The sequence below is a fragment of the Heloderma suspectum genome, chromosome 4, assembly GCF_057233095.1.
Source record: "Heloderma suspectum isolate Gila_16-S chromosome 4, 16-S_ref, whole genome shotgun sequence".
Classification (NCBI taxonomy): domain Eukaryota; kingdom Metazoa; phylum Chordata; class Lepidosauria; order Squamata; family Helodermatidae; genus Heloderma; species Heloderma suspectum.
Genome location: NC_139461.1, coordinates 240469464 through 240478725, shown reverse-complemented (window position 1 = coordinate 240478725; position 9262 = coordinate 240469464). Strand labels below are relative to the sequence as shown.

At 41.9% G+C, this 9262-nt stretch overlaps 1 non-coding gene and 1 pseudogene across 1 annotated transcript; one reads left to right on the top strand and one right to left on the bottom strand.

Moving 5' to 3' along the window:
• Positions 1–1593: 1593 nt before the first annotated feature.
• Positions 1594–6673, bottom strand: LOC146348352 (pyruvate dehydrogenase (acetyl-transferring) kinase isozyme 3, mitochondrial-like; annotated as a pseudogene).
• A 232-nt stretch (positions 6674–6905) lies between these two features.
• Positions 6906–7267, top strand: LOC146348351 (small Cajal body-specific RNA 2). The gene has a single exon (XR_014791652.1).
• Positions 7268–9262: the final 1995 nt, after the last annotated feature.

Genomic DNA, 9262 nt, shown 5'->3' with positions numbered 1-9262 from the left:
TAGCTAATACCTTGGAAGACAGAAACAAAATTCAAAGTGATCTTGATAGACTGGAGCGCTGGGCTGAAAACAACAGAATGAAATTTAATAGAGATAAATGCCAAGTTCTGCACCTAGGAAAAAGAAACCAAATGCACAGTTACAAGATGGGGGATGCTTGGCTCAACACTACAAGTGAGAAGGATCTTGTTGTAGATCAAAATTGTTGTAGATCAAAAGCTGAATATGAGTCAACATAATGATATGGCTGCAAAAGGCAAATGCTCTTTTGGGCTGCATTAATAGAAGCATAGCTTCCAAATCCCGGGAAGTACTACTTCCCCTCTATTCAGCACTGGTTAGGCCTCATCTGGAGTACTGTGTCCAGTTCTGGGCACCACATTTTAAGAAGGATGCAGACAAACTGGAGAGGGTTCAGAAGAGGGCAACAAAGATAATCGGGGGACTGGAAACAAAGCCCTATGAGGAGAGACTGAAAGAACTGGGCATGTTTAGCCTTGAGAAGACTGAGGGGAGATATGATAGCACTCTTCAAGGACTTGAAAGGTTGTCACAGAGAGGAAGGCCAGGATCTCTTCTCCATCATCCCAGAATGCAGAACACGGAATAATGGGCTCAAGTTACAGGAAGCCAGATTCCAGCTGAACATCAGGAAAAACTTCCTGTTAGAGCAGTACGACAATTGAACCAATTCCCTAGGGAGGTGGTGTGCTCTCCCACGCTGGAGGCATTTAAGATGAGGCTGGACAGCCATCTGCCAGGGATGCTCTGACTTGGATTCCTGCATTGAGCAGGGGATTGGACTTGATGGTCTTATAGTCCCCTTCCAACCCCACTATTCTATGATCTATGAACTCATGCCTCACTGAACATAAGTGTTCCTAAGTTCTGAATGTTTAATCCAATACTATTTTGTATTTTTGTGATCTTCCTGTTAATTATTTCATTTTAATATTAAATAGGTTTGATGTGACCAACATCTTAAAGTTAATCCACTTAAATTACTGGGTGGCTGGGTTGTTGGTGGGTTTCCCTAAAACAAAGACAGTTTGATGTGATGAATCTCACACTCAGAATTAACTCTCCTCCATCACTGGAATTGTCTTGGGTATACAAAACTCATTGGCTTGTTATTGTTCCTTATTAAATTTGGCTCGGTCAGAAAAACATTTTGCAAAATTCATAATTATAGCGATTAATTTTATAAAATCTACCCAGTTAGCTATTGCAAAGTAAAAGCTTCAGTGCTTTTCAAGGAAGTTTGGTCAACATTGAAGAAATGAGATTTTGGAATTGTGGAAAGAATAACTTAAAGCTCAACAATTTTCTTGAAGAACTAAGCATTTATAGTGAAGTTGATGGCAAGATCGGAAAAGCCCCCACAGTGGTGGGTTTTAAAAAAATGTAATTATTAAACTGTGCCAAAGAAGAAAGCCACAACGTGAGTTTTCTAAGTGCACATTTAACTACACTAGAATTTATCTATTACATTATATTGCTGTGTAAGATACCACTATCACATAAGAAATCAAAGCTATTTTGCTGATTCTTACCTAGGACTAGAAAGTGACCTTTAAAAGTAGTACCCTTTAACTCTACAGTTCTATAATCTTAACTGCAGTCACAGTGCAACACCTTCTGTAATTTGTGAACAACTAACCAAGCATGTTTTGGCAAAGTAGTTACAGTAACACACACCAAAAAATGCATCATGTCAGTATTTTAAAGTCCCCTCTCACTATTTCAGTCCCATAACAGGTCTTTCTAGGGAAATATTTGGCTACTGTAGATTACAAGATTTTGGAATTTAGACCAAAGCAGAGACTCATTTCTGAATGCAGGTATCCCCAATAATGGTAGAAAAAGTTTGTGAGTTATCGATTCGCTTTATACTTTGAAGCATTCCTGGATTCACTGCTAGGGTTGCTGCAGTCATCTGCTTTTGGGGTGGTCTTGTAACTTCATCAGGCTAACTTTCAAATGAGTGACTGGAAACAGCCTTCAAATAAATTACAGCATTGGTACTGACACTTTCCACTGAGTACATTTTGAGATCTCCTTGAAGGTATCTAGGATAAAGATGAGAGATTGGCAGACCATACCCATATACAGCCAGAGGTACAGCTCCTGATGGCTCCAAACTAGGCCTCCGGGCAGCTGAATACATGTAGTTAAATAAGCAATCTATTTTTACAGAGGCACTCCCCCCCACCTTTATCACTTTTCTTTATTGATAGATCTTCTTTACCCAATGTTTTAATTGATGGATAGCCTTCACATTTACCTTCATGTAATTCTACCACAGCTCGCGTTGAGTTCTTCAACAATTCAAAAAGTGTATGAAACAGATATGAAGGTGCATAGACCACTTGAATAGGTGTGCCTGGTGCTTTATTGAATTCTTCAATTTCCAGTTCAGGCTACCAGGCAATACTGGTCACACAACATTTTAGCAATTGCAAAGGCATCTTCTACCACAGCCATGTTACAAGTAGGATCAATACTCTGAATATATTTGGGATGAGGATTAGTGACCCCGCCAAAAAGCACTGTGTGCTGGTTAATAAGCATGCAGAACAAGATGTAGTTGGTGTAGAACCTATCTAGAAAATATTGGATATTACTGCTCACAAAATGGTCAGAGCCATATTTTTTCCTTGTATTCAATCACTCTGTAGGGCATGGTAGGAACAACAACATTGTCTGTTCCTGACTTTAATTAAGATATCTACTAAGTTATCGAAAACATGTGGATCTTCAGGACTTTTATTTTCATATTCTAAAAGTTCAAGAAAGTTCTGCATATATCAGCTCTGGACTAGCTTAACGGAAGGTCTATTCAGCAAATTGTCAGGCAACGCACTGACTTCTCTCATGCTGTTAGCTAGCCGCGTAGGAAGTTCTTTTCGCAGGGACATATATGATGTTTTCTCACATGCATTATCATGCCCTCCTTCAGTACACCTAACTAATCTTATTCTTATACTGGCTGTTCCTCACTGCCACTTCTCCAACCATGACCCTTCAGGGAAACTCCTCAGAAGAAGTCCTCCCCCTCCCACCCCCTAAAGGTAGGCTGACCTTCCTTGAGACAAAAACGGGATATTGGGATGACAAAAACGGGACGGGGTTATGTAATATTCCATATTCATGAAAAACCACAATATAACAAAACAACTGCAGCTCCCTTTGTGGTCTCTCAGGCTATAAGAGACCTAAAAAACAACCTAAACTCACTGCAAAAGAACATGGAAAGGGGTGCAAATGAATAACACTAATTTATTGCATACACACAAAACCCTCATAAATATACATATATAAAATACTTATAAAATATCACACGAGCAGTAAACAAATCTGTATGGCATACCACACTGAACACTCTAATGCAGGACTGCAGTGGCCAGACTGCAAAAAATCATAAACATACACCAAAAAGGAAAAAAAAAGGAATGAACACCTCGACTGCTATCACAAGCTGGTATATGCTAATGTCCCACCGGAGAGTGAGTCTGAAAAGTCCGAATCAAACTGAATGTAGGGCAGAAAGAATCTCTGTGGGCGGAATGATGGTAGAAATAACAGTAAGACCTCCTGCCTCCCACATGCTGAATGGGGCTTAGCGACCGCCTCTTGAATTCCCCGCCACTGCAGACAAGCAAGGGGGCGGCGTCTGATCATTGCTAGCTCAAGCCTGGCCCTGACTGGATAAAGTAAATGGAACTTCCTCTTTCATCACACTACTAGTTTTACTGCACACATTGATTAGCATAGAGCCTTATGATAAACGTGTTCAGTTTTTTACAAAAAAATTAAAAATGGGACAAAATTGACATTTATATTAAAACAATGGGACGGTCGGGAAATTTGAAAAAAAATGGTACTGTCCCGTTTAAAACGGTACGTATGGTCAGCCTACCTAAAGGTGCAATCCTATGCAAGTTTAGACAGAAGAAAGGCCTACAGCTCCCACCTGCGGCAGCCAGCTATGCTTGCTGAGACATGCTGGGAGTTGTAGGCCCTTTTTCTGTCTAACCTTGCATAGGATTGAACCCTTATTTTTAACATTCTGAATTATTACTAAAATGCACTGAGGTTGTTTGCAGAAGATATTTTTGATCATTTGTAAGTGCTAAATCAGTTGCTTCTGAGGAAGTCAATAGTTTCTTAACACATTGGGCTAATAAGCCATCTGCTGTGTACCTTTGACATCTGCTTTTTAGCCTAAGATTATGTTCTCCCATCTTTCCTTCTTCATCTAAAATGTGGAAGAAAGAAATTTGCTATGTAACTGCTTTGTAGCACCTCATAATACTGGCACAGCACATTTGTAAGCATGTTTAGTCAGTTGTAACTGAATTCAATGGGCTTACACCCTAGTAAGCGTATTTAGGGTTGTAGCTCTGATTGTGGCAAATTAAGAATTTCAGTGCACACTATTAAAACATTCACTTACAATTCCCTCAGTTCTTTGCATGGCAGCGATTACCTTCTTTCCATCCCTCATTCTGGGTGATTGAGAGGGTATGCAGAAATGGATGTGAAAATAGCTGTAGCTGCTAAAACTTGTCAAGCAAAAGAGGAAGCTCAACTCAAGCTGCAGTCCGAAGTACATTTACTGCAGAGTCAACCCATTGAAAATTGTGGGACTTTCTTTTTGACTTTGATTGAATCCCGCCTTTTATTACCAAGACAAAAGAAACAGCTGTTTAAAGCTGATGGTGAGGAATCCAGGACTTCATGCTTTGGCAGCAGCATATCATCTCTCTTGCACGTGTACACACTGGGAACCAAGGCAGGATTATAGCTCTTTGAAGCACAAGTCTCACTGTGTGTGAGAAATGATTTTTTAAAAATATTTAAAACTTGCCATACAAATACAGCCCATAATTATTATCATCAGATTGCTGAGAGAGTGGGTTATGAGAATCCTGAAATGTTTCAGGTTGGAGAGCACTGAGGTGCTTCTAGTTTGAAAGCATTGTGCAGCTGTTCTTGATTTTTTTTCTCCTTAATGGATTTTCTGCAGTAAGAAAAAAGACAGAAGCAGCAGTGGGAAAATACAGGAGGGTTATGAGTGGAAGCAGTCATCTGGTCCCACACTGTCAAGTTCTGTGAATGAATGAGGGAGGGCAATAGTACAATAAAAACCTTGCCTGGTAGCACGATCTGGATAGTGTTTTCCAACAGTGCTGTAATGTGGTACAGTATTTTTATCCTTGTATTTTGGATGAGGGAGCGGACGGCAAGACAGAAATGTTTAAGGCAATTCTATAATGTAATGTAGTGTAATTATGACCATCCAAAGGACTATACCCACCCTTTTGTAGAAGTGTAGTTAAATAATGCTTTATGCTGACACATGCTCTGGCCACTTTCTGTCAGTGGTGGTTTTGGATTGCCAGCAAAAATATTGCATAGAAAATGAACAACAGGTTGCACCAAAGATTATTTAGTTAAATTCCCCCTCTGTTCCATTCCCCCACCTGGCCCTTTTGCCTGGGGCCTCACAAATGCAGCCACAGCAGCACTGACACACAGTGAGAAGACAGAAAAGGCCTGAGCATGCAGTCTCTTGGTCTTAAAAGGGACCTGCTCCTAACCCAAAGGCAAAGCTCAGTTCATTTGCAGTCAGACCTACTGGCTTTTACTCCTCGAACATGGTAAAATGGAGATTCCGAAATCAGGCAGGAAATGAAGGGGGCCTGTATCTGTTTGACGCAAATCTGTAGTAGGCATAGAGATAGAAAAAATGTTAAGAAATATACAATGATATCTGGATATAAAACTTCCATGTTTTCTTTTCATGTATTTTTTTCTCCTTTGGAAGAAAGAATAAATGGCGGAAGACGGGACCATAAGAAACAGTGAAGGAAACCAGGATTTGAGTGTGGCTGTGACAGGGACGCATCATGTTCTTCCCCACCCCCACCCAAAGGTAGCAGGAGCAGCAAAATAAGGAGTACATACCCTTTAAAATGTAGTGTTATTTTGTGTGGAAAAAAGATTTTTAAAGTTTAAAATAAACATTTAATTGCCACAGCAATATACAACCCATGACCTTGATATTGCAGACTGAGGGAGGGCTCTGGCTGAGAGGAGGGCTTTCAACAGCCCTGCAATGTAGTCCATTGTTATTATTGCTGGTTAAAGGTGGAGCGGAAGTGGATTTCCAGCCAAGAGCCCGATACAAAACATGTATCGGATTGTAACAAAGGTCAATCTCAGCTGCCCCTCCGACCCATCCCAAATCCACACGAAATAAGAGCTAAGTTAAGAAAGAAGGAGTGGAGTCCACAACTAGCTTCTTCCATCTCTTCTAGTTTATCCTTATTTGGGGGAGTGGGTGTATTTTGGTTCCCTCTTTTCCAACAGCTTGGTTTGCGTCTTGGGGGTTAAGGAAAAACGGGGTGTGTGCGGGGAAACACCTCTAAAGAGGGGTGCTCCAGAGTCTAAGTACAACTGCAGGGAAGAGAACCTGTGGCTCGCTGGCTTGTCTTCCACCACTGTAATTCCGGAACGTTCATTTCTCCCTCTCGATTGCTTTTATAAACTGTTCTGAAATTGTTTTCGGTTTGTTTAAGACGATGAACTCTCGTTGTTGGGGGGTGGGGGGAGCGATAACACACGCTGCTCCCATCACAGTTACACTAAATTTCTGAATTTTCGCCATACGGGCGACTCTCAACTCCACTCCGGGAAGCCTCCCAAAAACGGGTAAACGCAGAAATGAAGCCTTTCCGTTAATCTAAACAGTGCAGGCCCAAGTTGCTATGGTGACCTGAAGAGGCGGGGAGCTACGGAGAGCGCGAGCAGCGGCCGCGAGAACGAGATCCGTGGGATTTCCCATAATGCAGTGCGGAGGAGTAGAAAAGAGGGCGTGGCTGGTGGGGTTCTTCCGTTAGTAGCCAGGGCGAGAGGATGGGGTGTGGTTGTGGCGGAGTCTGTGTGGGATGCTTGGAGCGCGTATCTAGTGTGCGTGTTATGTGAGGCTGCGTGAGGGGTGCGTGACTGGGGCCCTGCGCTGCGACACTTGTTTTCTGTTACACGTTGATCTTATTTGATCGGGCCGCGGTGTCGCCGCCTTCCCGGCCTGAAATGAGAAGACCCCCTTCCTGTGAAGCCCTTGGGGGCGCTGTACAGTGAAGCAGGTTTACCGAGCAGGCGGCCGTTTAGTCGGAGATGATGAATTGATCAGATAGATGAGGCTGGAGGCTGGGATTTCCCCTCCTCTTGGCCAATGTGTATCGAGGCGATTCTGATCCGACTTAAACGCAAGAGCTCCTGCCTGTCTGCCCGCCCCGTTTATTCCTTTGTGGTAGTAGCGGCAACCCCCCCCCCCCCCAATCTTCTGCAGAAGTCCGCTTCCGATGTAGCAGCCCTGGGCTATCGATCTTCCTTAAGAAGGGCTTTCCTGTAAATGGTAATAAAACTCGAGTGTGAAAACAGCCTTGTGGCATAAGCTTTTGTGGACTGAAACCCACTTAATCAGATTTAATAATCATGAAAGCTTATGACCCAATAATTCTGTTAGCCTTCAAGATTCTACAGCATCTTCTTTGTTTTTGCTGCTACAGACTAACAAGGCTACCTCTCTGGGAGCATATAATTGTTCATGTGTTCTTCTGTGGAGCTACCTAATTTCTGAGCCAGGTTTATGTCTCAAATCTGCTGCTTGGAATATTGTTGGCACCATATGGCAAGTGCTATGCAGCAACAATTAAAACTGCCTCCCTGTAGCTGTAAAATTGCAAACAGTGGCTGTTTCTGAAAACTTAATAATTGAAATGGGGTAAGACCCATTTATGATTCCTCCTTCCAGTCACATTTATGTATCCCTGGTCAAGACAAAGTGGTAATAAAGATTGGAATCTCTGCCCATGTGCAGAGTGCCTCTTAATCAGATAAACTAGCCAGCCCTCTCAGGGATTAGTGGGTAAAGGCTTTTAGAACTGTTAAATCCTGCCACCTCATAGAACATGAGAGTATGCTGCTTGTTTAAAGTGCACACTTTTTGTTAACAGGAGGTTTACACATTAAACTTAGAAAATCTCACTACAGTTTATGAGACTTTTAATAGGTATTGGGGCCACATGGTATTGTTCAAAGATCTCAGCTTTCTATATATGGAGGTTAAACCTGGCTAGTATTTTTATCTTCAGAAGAAAGTACAGTTCAGTCTAAGTGACAGCATGGCTAATATTTGATTCACCTTGAAAACACACTTTTCAAAACAATTTCCATTAGGATGAGTGAAGAAGTACTTAAGCTAGTATTTACAGAGGCCAGCTGGGAATGAACTACACAGTACATATTCTGGCTTGTTTCAAAATTGTAACTTTAAAGTCAGGCATTTTTCAAGTCTAGCACATGTTAATGTATTCACAATTGGTTTAAATTCTAGTCAAAATCATCTGATTGGTTTAATGACTTCTTTACTTTTTTAAGGACTGCACTGCATTGTGTGTGCATCTTTTTCATTCTTAACCATGAGTGCCAGAAACTCAGTAGATGAATAAATGAAAGCTGAGTTTTGAGTGTTTTATCTGCTTTTGGGCTGCAGTTTTGCCATAGGTTGGATCCAGAATAGCCCTTAGAAAAATTCTATTCATGCTGGAGGAAGGAGGTGGGGAGGAGAGGTGAACTTGTGGCAATGAAGCCTCTGACACTGATTAGCTGAGGTGGTATAATGCCTGGAATGTTCAATTACTCAGGAAACCCTACCGTTTGCAGTTCCGATTCTGTGAGGGAAGGGAATGTCACTGTGGCTGGGATTAAAACCTCAAACAGGATGCTGAAGGAAGGCAGGAAAGCGAAAACACGGGGATTTAAGAGGTAAGAATGTCAAAGGAAGAAAGCAAAGTTGATCTATCTAAGGTATTTAAGAGGAATCTAAAGGGAAGATAGCTGAATAATAAGGTTTGAGAGGGGGCATAGGAAACAACTGAGACAAGAAGAGGCTTCTCAGTAGGATGGGGTTGCTCTAAATAAATTTTACAACACAAGATCAGAAGAAGTTATATTAGGAGAGGGGGAAAGGAATACTTCTGAGGTGGCTGATCAAGATACAAGGTGGCTGAAGGAAGTCATAGAACAGTAGGTTTGGAAGGGGCCTATATGACTGTTAAGTCCACCCCCTTGCTCAATGTAGAAATCTAAGTCAAAGTATCCCTGACCCTGACAGATGGCTGTCCAGCCTCATCTTGAATGCCTCCAGTGTAGGAGAACCCACCACCTCCCTAGGTAATTGGTTCCACTGTCG